The sequence below is a fragment of the Lissotriton helveticus genome, chromosome 4_1 (assembly GCF_964261635.1).
Source record: "Lissotriton helveticus chromosome 4_1, aLisHel1.1, whole genome shotgun sequence".
NCBI classification, from domain to species: domain Eukaryota; kingdom Metazoa; phylum Chordata; class Amphibia; order Caudata; family Salamandridae; genus Lissotriton; species Lissotriton helveticus.
Window position 1 is genome coordinate 119,084,051 of NC_136063.1, and position 14,293 is coordinate 119,098,343.

Here is a 14,293-nt window from a genome sequence, read left to right on the forward strand (position 1 = left end):
AACTTGGGCTGGGCAGATTCAATGTTTATACTCGGATCAAAAGGAATATTTCTCTACCGGGAGAAATATTTCCAAACTCTGTAATGACTGAATGGGGACGACGGGGGATTCAGAAATTTGGTGATCTGATGGGAGTTGATGGAGTACTTCAGTTCTCTGATATCCAGAAGATGTATGGTATCGACAACAATAATTTTTTTAAGTATCTGCAGGTCCGGAGTTATCTAGTAAACAATCAGGGAGGCTCTGCAGGGTTTTGTAAGAACAGGATTTTGGATGTTATTGAGGCTGGGGGGGGGGGTGCTCTATTAGAAGATTTTATTCAGAGCTGTCTGCCTTAAAGGAGGATGAAACGGAAAAATATGGGAAGAAGTGGGCAGACAAGCTCGGGGTGGACCAGGATAGTTTTCAAGATTCTCTCAAATTGGGGCAGACTACACTTTGCTCGGCAGGGTTGCAGGCCCAACATTACAAAACGATGTATTTCCTCTATCATACACCTGCTAGGATAGCTCAGTGTGGGGGTACTACAGATACTATGTGTCCCCGGTGTAATAGCGTTGATGCTGATAGAATCCACATCTTTGCATCCTGTCCACAACCCCAGTCACTACATAGGGCTATTGAATCATTTTTAGACAAAACTTTAGGAATCAGCGTTACTCTAACACCAGCTTGGATTATCCTTGGGGTAAGCGGGGGTGATGACCAACGTACATTACATTACTTTTTATTTATGGCCATTTCAGTTCTACGAATGTGTGTGGCACCGGCATGGTTAGATAAGGCAGCCCCAACTTTTCATCAGTGATTGGCTAGGTTGCTTTCTGTGTATTATTTGGAAAAAGGGATATATGATAGAAAGAGAAAGAAAGGTAGAATTCTTGGGAAACGTATTTGGGAACCGATTATTAGGTGGAAGGAGAATGTGTAAAACTTGGAATTTTGAATTCTGTATTTATAATAATCCCTTCATACTGCTATTTATTTTGTGCATGTTGGACGAGTGTCTCTGCTATATGTAAAATTGTTTGATTTATGATTGCGCGGAAATAAAAAACTTAAAAATATATATTTTTTTTAAATGGAAATGTATCGTAAAATCCATTTTGTTCGTGGAATTTGCGGATTTTTGGCAAATTCGCGGTCTGCGAATCGCGCAAATTTGTGGCAAAATCCGCAAATTTACAAGCTGCGGATTTTTTTGCTTGGTCGCGCTTGAAAATACAATATCGATCGCGCGGCGTTGACTTACCGTGATTGCTGAGTCCGCCGAGTTGTTTTTCTCCCGGTTTGCGTGTGCTGCACCATTTTGAATCTTTCTGCGTGATTGCGAGAGAGTTTTTCGAACGTAATTACGTCATCGCGGCTCGCTATCTTGCACAGAAAGAGTTTGACAACGCGAGTACCTCATAAGGGCCCGCGATCACGCATTGCGGGAGCAAACAATGCCGAACACGTAGATGCGGCGCACTGTTGACTTCCGGCGGGAGATTTGAACAGCTCGCTTTCCCAAAATTACAAAAATTGCAATTTTGCACAAAAAATCCACCACAGGCAGGATAAACCATCTGAAAATGATGATTTTGATCAGAATAACTCCTCATATTGACATTTGGCTGCACTTTTTGGTGGAAGGAGTCAATTTTTTTGGGGGGGGTAGGAGGAAGGAAGTGCCCCAGAGTCTCCAACTTCATGTTCCTGTCCAGCAGGCTCCTCCCAGTGCTTTGTCCATGTCCTGGTCACTTTTGATTTGGATCTGGAGCTGGTAGGGTTACTTTTTGTGGCTGCTGCAGGATATTTGTATTTGAGGACTTTTTGGTCTTTGGAGTTTGGATCACTTTTGGACTTGAGATTTTACAAGTAAGTTAGTGTTGTTTGTTTGGGCATTGCAGTTGCTGCAACTACAGTTTTAAAACTTTTTTCACAACTTTAAAAAATATATATATTGTGGGTAGCCACAGTATCCAGTAGGCCCAGGGTTAGTCATGGGTGCATGATACAACTGTTTCTGTGATTTTATTTTTTACTTAATTCTCGTTTATGTCATGGAAGTTTAGCTTACTGTGATATGTTGATTTTTTTTTAATTGTGGGGTGCCTGTAAAGCCTCACTAGCCAGTAGGCCCAGGGGTACTGAGTGTTGCATGGACCAAGTCTTTCTGTGGGGTGTCTTGAATTTAAATATCATTGAGGGCATGGATGGCATTGGATTGTGGTGATTTTTGTGTGTTTTTCGACTTTTTGAGGTGTTGTTGGGGCCTGCACATGTGGGTTGGGGCCATTTTGAGGCCTGGTCCAGGCAGGGCCTGGCCATGTGGCTGGGGGTCAAGGGCCATTTTGGAGCCAGGCAGTGTGCTCAGGCCTGCACCCAGTTTGCCTTGCTTTCTTCCATTAGGCCCAGGGTAGTGAGTGGTGCATGAACCAAGTCTTTCTGTGGTGTGTCTTGAATTTAAACATCATTGAGGGCATGGATGGCAGTGGATTGTGGTGATTTGTGTGTGTTTTTTTTACTTTTTGGGGTGTTGCTGGGGCCTGGCCATGTGGGTGGGGGCCATTTTGAGGCCTGGTCCAGGCAGGGCCTGGCCATGTGGCTGAGGGTCAAGGGCCCATTTTGAAGCAGGCAGTATGCTCAGGCCTGCACCCAGTTTGCCTTGCTTTCTTCCATTAGGCCCAGGGGTAGTGAGTGGTGCATGGACCAAGTCTTTCTGTGGGGTGTCTTGAATTTAAACATCATTGAGGGCATCGATGGCATTGCATTGCGGTGATTTTTGTGTGTTTTTCGACTTTTTGGGGGGTTGTTGGAGCCTGGCCATGTGGGTGGGGACCATTAGGAGGCCTGGTCCAGTCCGGGCCTGGCCATGTGGCTGGGGGTCAAGGGCCCATTTTGAAGCCAGGCAGTGTGCTCAGGCCTGCACCCAGTTTGTCTTGCTTTCTTCCATTAGGCTCAGGGGTAGTGAGTGGTGCATGGACCAAGTCTTTCTGTGGGGTGTCTTGAATTTAAACATCATTGAGGGCATAGATGGCATTGGATTGTAGTGATTTTTGTGTGTTTTTCAAATGTTTGGGTATTTAACTGATGTTCCTCTGGCTTCCATTGCTTTTAGGTGCACAAGAGAACCACCAGTGCCAGGAAGAAGTCCTGCTGAGGTGTGTGCAGCACAACGTCACATGACGTTTCGTGTGGCCACAGACAAGACAACTCTGCAACTGCGGCCTGTTGTTCTGACATCTGAAGAAGATGAGCCCAAAGAAAGGTGGCCATAGCACCTCAGCGAAAAAAGTTGCCCGTGCCACTCCCAGTAAGAAGGAGCAGAAGAAGAAAGTGGCACCACCTACCAAGGAGACTGGTGTGCCCACCGACACCTTTTTTCGGAGAAAAAAATAACTACTCCCTGCAGCAGTAGCGGTGTCCGCCGGGGACCAAGCTGGAAGCAGCATCTCCGCTTAATTGTGCTCAGTGCCACCACGCCAAATTAGGTCCAAGACCATGAGTGCTGCTGAGGCAGCCACTTTACTTTCTCAATCACCATCGACCAGTGATGTTGGCTCATCACAAGAAAGTACCATCCAATCAACGCCGGGTGTTACTCAGCTGACGAGTGTTCAACAACCACAGCCGCAACGACAACCACAGGTGCAACTAGTACAAGCGCAAGTACATGGGCAAGGAGAGGCGCAAGGAGAGGCGCAAGGAGAGGCGCAAGGAGAGGCGCAAGGAGAGGCACAAAGAGAGACGCAAGGAGAGGCGTATGGAGAGGTGCAACTAGAAGTTCATGGAGCGGCACACCTGCCTTCAACGCTTGTTCCTCCAGAAGTAGGGGCACATTAGGAAATTGATATTCAAGCAGAGGTATCATCCGAGAAAGCCACTCCTCCTGATGATTATCCATTGTCTTCCAGATCCCAGCAAGGAAAAGGTCAAGGAGGGCTACTACTACTCCACAAGTACTTCTTCAAGCCCCCTTCATTCTGATGACCTTGATCTTGATTGGAACCCACAAATGCAGTCTGAGAGTGAGGCATGCCATGAGCCAACAAAGGTAGCTAAGCCTAAAAGGATTCGACTTATGGGTGATGACGATGAACAAAAATTGGTGTCTTCTGCTGCTGATGAACAGTCTGACGATGACCCAGTCATCACAGTCGTCACTCCAGCCCCAGCGGGCATGCAGCAGACCGACATTTTCACCCTATCCCGAATGGCTGCTGAGCGGAATGTGGGCGGCGTGGCACTGGTACCACCACCAACGCAGTTAACTACAACACCAACACGACCTACAGCTTCCATATTTTTTAGTCAGAATGTCCGGCAGGAACCTCCATCCAGCTCAACCTCCATTACCTCAAGTAGTGGTGCTGTAAGTGAACAACAGAAACGAATTCAGCCACGCCCATCCTCTACTTCATCTGGCAATGAAAGTCAAAGTAGCACCTCCACCACCAGCAGACATCTCCAGTCCCCAGTTTGGGACTTCTTTACTGTTAGCGAAAAGGCAGAAAACATGGTCGTTTGTTCGATTTGTAAAGTATTAGTTAGTCGGGGTAAGCATGGTACCAACTATGGTACCGGAGGCCAGAGAGGTCATCTAAAAAAACACCACACTATCCAGTGGGATGCGTACCTGAGGAACATCCGGGAAGCCCAAAGTAGAACTGATCCAAATGTATCCATTCACATTACATCTGATGCTGACGAGGGGCTTATTCATGTGTAGGGGGGAAGTCAAGAACCGACCGACATTTTTTCTGGTACACCCAGTACCCCTGGCAGCGGCACTGCAGTGGTAGCGCCCACACCCTCTACCCCTGCAACATGTATGAGGCATACTAAGGGTCTGGGAGAGACGCCATTTGTGGAAAACTACATCAATGAGCCTAAATGGTTTGAAGAAGTCTGCATCATCATCATCACGTAAAACGATCCAGCCCACCATAAGAAGCATGTTTTGGTCAGATGCGCCATTTGAACGCAACCACCCAACGGTACATCTGTATAACGCAAAGCTGGCTAAAATGCTAGTACTGGACCTTCTCCCTTTTTCTTTCGTGGAAGGGGTGGGTTTTCTAGAATTTAGTCTGCCCTAAATGGAAGGTTCCTAGCCGGTCCTATTTTGCCAGAATTGCGGTTCCAGCACTACATCAAGATGTGCTCGAGGTGATTGGGGCAGTTTTGCAGAAGAGTGCTGTTCACACTATCCACTTGACAACAGACATGTGGACCAGTTGCCAAGCCCTTGATTACATGTGCATCACTTCACACTGGGTCTCTTTTGCAGGGGTTCGAGAGAAGACAAATGCAGGTGTTGACCCGGACACAGTTTTTCAACCTTCTCGGAAACATGCAACATTAGCCATGTTTACCATGGAGAAAACTCATACTGCACCTAACCTTTTGGATGAGTTTGATAGGAAAGTCTCTGAATGGTTGCATCCAAGAAATCGCATAGTTGGTTATGTTTCCACGGCTAATGGCAGTAATATAGTTAAGGCCATGCAGCAAGGTGGCTATTTCAGAGTGCCGTGTTTGGCGCACAGTATTAACATCGTGGTGCAAGATTTCTTGAAAAAAGAAAACACAGTCAGCAAGTTACTGACCACCTGCAGAAGAATCTGCACACATTTCAGCCATTCTTTTAAGGCCCGGAGGGAGCTGAGGAGCATTCAACATGAACGTAGACTGCCAGTCAAAGGACTTATCCAGGAGGTGGCAACACGTTGGAACTCAACCTTTTACATGCTTGATAGTCTGTCTGCGCAGTGGGGGGTAATACATGATTATGTCTATAAACTGGGTTCTACTATGAAAGACATGAGGCTAGAGTTGGAGGAATGGAAGCTAGTTGCAAGCCTAACAGACATGCTTCGTCCTTTTGATGTTTTCACGCATGAAGTCAGCAGGGAGGACTGTTCGTTGGGCAAAGCTATCCCATTGTTGGTCATGCCAGAGCACCAACTGAAGGGGGTGCCTTCAACATTCCGAGAAGATGCTGAAAAGCAAGACGCATATCAGTTGTCGGAGAGGTTATTAAGCTGCCTAGTTGACAATGAAAGGCTTAAAACATACATACAGAACAACATTACATTTGTGCCACTATTCTGGATCCACGGTACAAAAAGGCAGTGGCAAGCAAAGCATTAATTCCTTTTGATGAAGCAGATGTTTTAAAGTACAAACATTGGCTAGCTGTGTCAGCCACTCGGTTCGAAAAAGAGCGGCAGAAAATTCAAGGAGCCGGCAGAAGTACAACTGAATCAGCAGGCTATCCGGCATGAAGTTCCACTTCTGAATCTGTGGCCGAAGGGAGTCCCTTTCCCTCACAACCATTAACGACACCAGCAGCAACCGTATCATCATCCTCACCTAACCAACAAGTGAGAATTCCGCCTTGTATTTTTATTTTTCATTTTAATTCACTTGAAAAATGTCTGGTTAGAATCATTCTGGTTTCATGTTAACACCAGCCCTGCATTTGGGCACATTGATCCCATTATCACGAGTGATGTGACAGCAATTATCTCGCTAACCAGCGATCGCTTCTTTTCCCCGTCAATTGCATGTCCCGAAACTGCCTGATTCACAATGACACAATTTCAGGCATAAAATAACTGTATTGTTCACGGGCACGCATTTGACTAGTCCAAGCACAGAAATTTCAGATCAGTGTTTGCAAAATACGCTCCAGTCTTAATATTAACATCATTTCTGTTGTCTTTTATGTGTGTTTGTCATTCCTTTTCAGACCACAGTTTCCGCATAATTTGTGTGGACCACCACTTTTTCTGGTTTGTTTTTTTGCACTAATTTTTACAGCTTCCTTTAAACTTTCACGTCCTCTGGCAAGGGTGGGCCTAAGCGCGCCCACACCACCGAGGTACACGATTACATGGTCCTGATGAAAGCCACGTAAAATCATTACACATAAGGGCAGAAACATGTTGACCCCACTCTAAAGGGGAAAACACCCAACACATTAGTTGGTAAATTTCCCGACACATATATTTTATTCTATGCCCAGCTAACCACGGAATAAAGTTTTTTGCTTGGTATAGCCTGTTGGCATTTTTAACCCTTTGCATGCTAATGACGGAAACGCTCCGTCATCAGCTGCTGGGGCGCTGTGCTGATGACGGAGCGGTTCCGTCATGGCCCGCTCGCCGCTCATGCGCGGCACGAATTCCGCGCCTGCACTGAGCATTCTATTGAGCGGGGCGGGCCATGACGGAACCGCTCCGTCACAAGCACAGCCCAACCGACGCTGGTGACGGAGCGGTTCCGTCACCAGCATGCGCCCGCCGATTTCCGCCCCGCCCCCTTAGCACTGCGGCGGAATAGCCGCCGCAGTGAAGAGGTTAAACTCACTTTTTTGCACATTATTGTCACAAAACCAGCTACGCAGTAACCTGGCGTTGTAGCACACCAGGGAGGCATTCGGCTTCCTCTGGTGGGCCCGATGATGAAGCATGTCACCACCCAGGGTGGTGAGTGAGGGCTTCTCAAGAAATCCCTAAGTGACTCCTTCATAGGTTGATTTCCTTTTCTTCTCAAATCCTGTGCTGGATACTACGTTTCCCTGTGCGGACACTCTTCTGTTGTTGATAATTAGAACCTGGGGGACTGAGAGTGTCTCTTCCCTCTCTCTCTAGTTGTTGTTATTGCATTTTACAATATGCAAAATGTCCTTGGAGTGGACTCCCTTGCCAATATACCATGATGCTTGATTAAATAATATTTTTTTTTTCTTTACAGTCACTCACTGGGATGGATGGATCATCAGCGTCGGTTTACGGAAGAACTATGGCCAATTTGTGAGTGGCAAACAGGTAAACCATTCTACAACAAATACTGCAGCAGAACTACATGTCTGTCTATTCGTGGTATGTAGTGGTCGAGGGTGAGGCAGTGTACTGTTGTTGTTATGCCAGGCAGAGTCCACTCCAGACAGCAGTTCATGTAAAATTGGGGCTTGCTGCATACAATTAGATATGCATTGTCTGTCTGACAAAGAGCCTAGGTATGCTACATCAGGTTGCTTCACTCAGTGGTGCCTGCCTTGACCGTCTGCATGGCACTGCCTCAAGCTTGGGCCAAACATCCGTTATGTTTGCGAAATTTGCTGTTTTTCGTTTTTTCGTGATTCTCGCGAAATTACCGAATAATCGCAAATTCTTGAGCGGAACAGATTTTTGTCCCATGCTTGCGGCAGGGCCATGCAGACGGTCAAGGCAGGCACCACTGAGTGAAGCATCCTGATGTAGCATACCTAGGCTCTTTGACACAGACAGACAAAGCATATCTAGGGTATATGGTTCAGTGCGATTTACTAGGGTTTTTGGGTTTAAGTTGGTAGGGTTCCTGCTGAGTCTAGGGCTCAGGGCCTGATGCAGGCTCGTTCATAATGATGTTGGCAAGGTTTTAGGGGGGTTTGGTATTCTTTGGACCAGAATTGGCAGTATTTTGGCCTTTCTTGATGTTTTGCGGGGACGCGTGTTTGGGTGAAAACGAAGTGAAAACTAGTCGTAGACCTTCTTTTTCTTCTTCTTCTTCTTCTTCTTCAAACAGCGCAGTGGTTCGATTTTGTTCTGCTTTGCTTAGATTCTTGGGAATCGCTGGAACAAGTGTACAGGTAAGTTTCAAGAGGATCGAAGTAGTGGGAGTGCTTAAAACAGCAATTTTTTGTGAACAGCGCAATTTGCCATGTTTTGAATATACCAGTATTGCATGTTTTTGAGAGGCTGTTTGGGGGTGTTCTAGATTTGTGGGGGGGCACGGGGGGTCTTGGAGCACTGCTGGGAAGGTCTAATTTTGATTGCAAGTGGTTTGAAGAAAATCCATGGTGGAAAAGGGGGGTTTGGGCCTAGTTGCAGACAGCGTTTTGGCACAATTTAAACTGAGGCCTAGCAGTATTGCGTGTTTTTGGGGGGCTGTTTGGGGGGGGTTCTAGGTTTTTTGGGGTGGGTTTGGGGGTCTGGGAGCACTGCTGGGATAGTCTAATTTTGATTGCAAGTGGTTTGAAGAAAATCCATGGTGGAAAAGGGGGGTTTGGGCCTAGTTGCAGACAGCATTTTGGCACAATTTAAACTGAGGCCTAGCAATATTGCGTGTTTTTAGGGGGCTGTTTGGGGGGGTTCTAGGTTTTTGTGGGTGGGTTTGGGGGTCTGGGAGCACTTCTGGGATAGACTAATTTTGATTGCAAGTGGTTTAAAAAAATCCATGGTGGGAAAGGGGAGTTAGGGCCTAGCTGCAGAGTTCATTTGGAGTGATTTTGACTGGTAGGCCGCAAATTTTGTCACATTTTCAATTTTTGCTTTTGGCCTGTTAGGGGGAGTTCTACTTTTTTGCGGGTGGGCTGAGGAGTCTGGGGGCATTGCTGGGAAGGTCTAATATTGGATGCAAGTGTTTTGGATAAAATCCATGGTGAAAAAGTTTTTCTGTTTTTGCTCACTTTCTTGTTTTTGGGGGGCTGTTTGGGGGGTTCTAGGTTTTTGGAGGGGGTCTGGGGGTCTGGGAGCACTGCTGGGATAGTCTAAGTTTGATTGCAAGTGGTTTGAAGAAAATCCATGGTGGGAAAGGGGAGTTAGGGCCTAGCTGCAGAGTGCGTTTGGAGTGATTTTGACTGGTAGGCCGCAAATTTTGTGTCACATTTTCCATTTTTGCTTTTGACCTGTTTGGGGGTGTTCTACTTTTTTGCAGGTGGGTTAAGGGGTTTGGGGGCATTGATGGGGAGGTCTAATATCGGATGCAAGTGTTTTGGATAAAATCCATGGTGAAAAAGTTTTTCTATTTTTGCTCACTTGCTTGTTTTTGGGTAAAGTACTAGTAGGGCTACTGAATTCACTAACTCAGTTACTGGCACTTTGGTACATTTCAGGACTAGATGTTTCATTCATGCTGGTAAGTTGGAAGAAACCAAACATCCGGTAACCACCGCCCACACCCACACAAAATAATATGAAGGGGTATACTATGTTTTGGTATGAAAAATTATTATTAATAAATATATTGATGTAGTCAAAAAATAAAATAAATTTACCCAACTCACCCCCCTGCCTAACCCCAACCAATGTCCAAAAGTCCAAAAGTCCCCTTACCCAAACACCCAATTCCCACCCCCCAACAGTCTTTAAAAAAGGGATAAGGGACAGTCACTTCCTCTGGTGGTGTCCTCCTGTGGACAGCTGGTCCTGATCCTCCCACAGCTCTTTGCGGAGGTCCAGGAGCTGTTGCTGATGTTTTTCGACCAACTGCTCCAGGTAGGCCACTCTTTTACGGAGGCGGCGCTGACGTACCATCCAGGCTCTGGGGGGGGCAGCTGATTGTGTTGCTGCTGTGGTGCGGCGGCGGGAGACTGTCGGGCCACAGCTCTGTTTGGCTGGAGGCTTCTTGCTGGTGCACTCGGGGGGCTCTGGAGGAGGATGCAGTGGTTGCTGTCTCCTCCTCCTGCTCCCGAGCCCACAGCCTCCGATACTCGGCACAAATAGCCTCCAGCTTACGGTCCCTGGCCTGGACAGCCATCTCCTTTCTGCTGAGCTTTTTCGGAGTAGCATCTTTATGAAAAAAGAAAGAAAAATACTGTAGCCAATAGTCTTTAACATAAAGTCAAAATAATTCAATGGAAAGTTGACTCTCAGTAACACCAGCAAGTAGCAAACACAGTATAACATTTTGACATGTATCTTTCTGCCATCTTTGTAGGCCTGTGCCATTACTGGGAGTTTCTGGAATTCTACTAGCAGGACTATGGATGGACTCGCTACTTCATACATAGTCAGAGAGTACTAAAAAAAGTCTTCTGTTTTTTTCTCTTGTTTTGCAAAAGAAATTACTGGTACGTGAACTTGTGGTAGCCGACATGACAGCTCACTCAGCTTGCACCCAAGAAAACAGACACAAGCAATGATGACACAGACTCGCAGTACTTTAAGCAGTACATGCAGGTGGGGATAGGAAGCTCTTACTTTTCTATAGGGGTGGCACTGCCACTGGCCATACTCGGTTACATCAAGGGCTACTGCTCAATGTAATGATATCTTTTGCACTGCCCCCCCCGGGCCTTGACTACTACAAAAGAAGAATAAAGATTATTCAATTCTGATCATATATCATTATCCTGCCGATCACATGATCTTTGGTTATATGATGGATGACTTTAGGTGCTTTGTTTTGATAGATTGAGTGAACTACAGCGATAGTCCACCCATGACACAGCTGAAATAAAATTATTAACATAGGGAGTGAGTGTGGTACCCATAATTGCCGGAGGAAGGGACTTGACTTGATATAATGTTGTCAACTGTACAATACATACACAATAGATGCTGTGATTGCAAAGTAAAGTACTGAACTGTTAGTCAAGGCAGGGAGTATTTGTGAACAATCACACATTCTAGTATTTGGATTTCCTCAGCTTTGCTACTCTGGCACGGACATGCTGTTCAAAGTAACAATCTTCATCCACTCAGAGTCTGCTCTACTACATCATACTCCTCTGCTATCCATGAGGAAAAAGAAGATAACATCCAGGCTTCCAAAGTACATCTATCATTCTTCTTAATGTCTCAAATGTACCAAGTTTTCTTTTTCGCAACAACCAATTAACACACTTTTCATTATATTTTGGAAACCACCGTCTTCTCTTGACTTGCATTCAAAATAAACATTCTTTACAGTCATAAATGTTAAAACTCGCTCGTCCTTCGTTTCACCCTTCTTTCACTTTTCGTTCTTCACATCCCTAAAGTACATCTGGTATGACTTGGCTTCACGATAAAAGTTTGCCAGCTGAGTTGAAGTCAGATAGAGGGAGCCATTGCTTACCCAAGAAGTACCACCGCTAATGCTATTACAAGTCAAGGTTGACTGTCTTCTCCGTGATAGCCAAAAAAGTAGTTCTAAATTAGTAACTGTTCTTAACAGTACAGTGTACTTGTACTAGTATACTGTGTACTGTACAGTACATCATACACTCAATTGCGAGCCTACTCAAAAATTCCAATAAGTTAGGAGTATAATAACTTACCACCGTCCGCCACCGCTGAGCCTTCCCCCCCAAGTCCTCCTGGTGGTGCCGCCGCATCCCCCCTAGAGTGGACCCCTCAGCACGGCTGGCCCCGGCACTGGTTGTCATCTGTGCCGCATCAAATGTTGTGACGTCTAGTCTAGAAAAAAATGTCATATTTTCTGATGCCATAAACAACCCCTATTTCATCTCGTAATGGAAGAAAATGTTACATAACACATTTTTTATTACTGGGATTGAAAAAAAGTAACGGTTTTGTGGAGGGTGTTAACTTCTTATATGCTTATTCCATTAAATCCTACACATCTTAGGACAACTGATGAATGCTTGCTTAACGTGCACCATTTTTCTAATTACAGAAAGAAGATTACATTGCACTTCTGCCAACAGGACGATTCACCCACTACTAGTAAGTCATCACCAGCAGTACTTTAAGTACTTTAAAGAAGGTGGGGGCTCCCGCACAGTTATTCTAATAATTTCATGCGTCTGTTAACTATTACGTTAAAGTAATTTGATTCATGGGAATGTTGTATAAACTTTAACATCATCTATCAGCAGTTCTCGCTCCGAATACTACGCTATTAAAAATAAATAAATCATTTTTTCATTTCTTAATTGAAAATAAAACTTGAAAACTAACAAACACTGTGTGGTTTTTGTTCACGAGTGAGTGAGCGGAAGGGTTTGAACTACTGCACTTGGCAATCATGTTTCAGTGAATCAGATAAGCCAGGACTCGACGGTAGTCTTCTTCTGTTCTTCGGGGTCGTAAAATCATTGGTCAGACACACTAGATAGTCGGTCAGGGGATTGGGTGTTCAACTTCTGTTCGGACTGAGGTAAGTGGAAAGTCGAACTGCACCTATCATCAATAATGTCCTATTTCTCTTGTCCATACTTCTTTATGTGCAGAATAGTCCCTGAAACACTAGTGGTATGGTATGTGCTCCTAGCAAATCAAAAAGGCAACTGCTACCTTTTTCTTGGTGTAAACATTGACATTTTGTTGTTGGAAATTGTCAAAGTACTTACAGTAAGAAGACTGGAATAGACAGCAAAGGCAACCCAGATGACTGCACTCTGTGCCTAGAGCTATTGCTGGATCAGAGTTTTGTTTAACACCGTTTGCCGACTGAGCAAGCTTAGCTACCTACACAGACTGACTCATAATCGTAAATAGTAGTAGCACAGAGAGTGATGGTAGAGGCAGGATAAGAATGTAGAAAGTAGTCTAGATTAGAAGATCAAAGACTATTTTGTAAAAAATAGAATTACAAAACACTTACTAATGAATAGGAGCTGTAAAATTTAGTGAAGTATAAGTATTAATATAACAATAGAACATCTTACTGGGGCCAGCAGAAGAGCGTGCAAGGGACTGATCCTGTGACTGTCCACCTTCTTCCACCGGAGTCTCAATGGTGCTCTTCGCCTTTCCCCTTTTAGTTGCTGATGATCATGAAATAAAGAAACACAACATGGATGATTGGTTTTTTTAAATATTTGATCTCTTTCACCACAATCTAAAATTATCTCAGGGAAACAAATTAGCAACAATTGCACTACATGTATTGACCTATCTGATCTGGTCAACTAGGAGGATACTAGTACAGTATTGCTGGATTGGCAGACCGTCTACTTGGAAAGTTATGTAAATCACTAACTAAACCAACAACAAAAAGGTTCTACTATGACTGCCAGCACTCAGCAGCACGCGACGTGACAGACACAGTCCGTCATCATGATTGCAGAGCACTAAAAAATTGTCCTACTACTGATAACAAGTCATAATATACTCAACCTATCAATCCATCATTATCTCTTCTTCTTAGTGGCAGCAGGAGTACAAAGGAAGGACTAGACTTGAGTCTCTAGTGTCTCTAGCATTTCCCAGTTCTGGAAAGTACTACACTCATACATATTCTCAGGCCAAATGAGTACAAAGTTGCAAACAAGTAAGCATAGTAGCAACGCCACCGAGGAGGCGAGCACCTGCAATCACAGAAGCTATTTAAACACTATTTTACCTGCAATGTAATCGAATAGACAGCATTCTTGCTCTTCGGGAAAAACATGTATTAGCAATATAACCCAGAGCAGAAGAATACAAAGTAGTTATTAAATAGCTACTCACCAAGGCCAGGGATCTCCACACCTAGAAGGTGGAGCAGGTCCTGCTCCCGGTCGAGGATGTCGGCCCACCGGTGCACCGCTTGGTCGTAGGTGCGCCGGACCCCCGACTCCCTCCGCATGGCCCGGCACTCCTTATCC